Source organism: Miniopterus natalensis, chromosome X (genome assembly GCF_054644295.1).
Source record: "Miniopterus natalensis isolate mMinNat1 chromosome X, mMinNat1.hap1, whole genome shotgun sequence".
In the NCBI taxonomy this organism is placed as follows: Eukaryota; Metazoa; Chordata; class Mammalia; order Chiroptera; family Miniopteridae; genus Miniopterus; species Miniopterus natalensis.
The window spans coordinates 40,570,048-40,571,185 of record NC_142103.1 but is presented as its reverse complement, the minus strand read 5'-3'; positions in this window follow the sequence as shown (position 1 = coordinate 40,571,185).

The window sequence follows — 1,138 nt, the reverse complement described above, 5'->3', positions numbered from 1 at the left end:
AATTTGTGCTCCATATTTGCCTTGTGAGATTATTTGTTTAATGTTTATTTCCCACACTGCAGTGTAAGTTTTAGTGGTAATGAACTTGAAAATAGGCCTCTTTCTTCCTAAAAAAAACAACAGTGTTCTTCAATTATTTTTCATTGTAAATTCAAACTTTCTAACCTGTCTCAAACCTTTTTAAGATTAACCTTACCCAACTAGCAGTGCTTACTTCCAAGGGAGAGAAGCAAGGGAAAAATGAACACCAACATGCAGTGAGAGTCTTTTAAATGCAAGGTGATGTGTTAGATGCTTGTACCTACATAATGTAAGCTAATTCTCACCACAATCTTTCTGAGAGAGGCATTATTGTCCCTACTTTCACAGATGAGAAAACTGAGTCTGAGATGTTAAATGACATGCATGAAATCTGGGATTAAAACCTAGATATAATTCATATTCCATGGCCTCTTTCTTGCATTTCAGGTAAACTATCTGCCTTACTTCATCAAGACACCTTAGTCATATCTGCCCCTCTTGCCATACCACACAAGCAAATTCTTCTGCCTGAAACATCCTTTTCCTCCTAACAGTCCACATTCTGACTTTGTCAAAACCACTTTAAAGACATATCTTTTATAATACATTTTCAAAAATAACTTTAAACCAGCCCTAATTAGCACAACTCTTAATATGTTTTATTTAATGGGTCTTCAGATTCTTTTATTAGTCTTTCCACCTGGTCATAGAAATGATAACACAAATATTTAATGGCAAGTATATGACCAATGAGTAAAACTTTTGGCTGTTATATCTGTAAGTAATTCCTGATAACCTTCCTTGTTTGTGTTTCTGAGCCCAACAAACCCTAGGGAACAAGAGTGAATTTTCTATCAGATTCTATCTTTGTGAGAGAGCTTCCTGAATCAATATTAAATTGATTCTATGTGTTCTAGCTCATCAAATACTGTCAATGTTACAAGCCCACCTTGCCACATTATACACTGCTAAGATGGTTTTAATAATCAAACTGCCAGTCATTTGATCTTATTTTTTTCCAATGAATACTCTGGTTGCATGGTAACATTGCAAGTGCAATGTTAGCATTAAATGCTAGAACTATTCAGGACGCTTTCCTCATTTTAAAGCAAGCTAG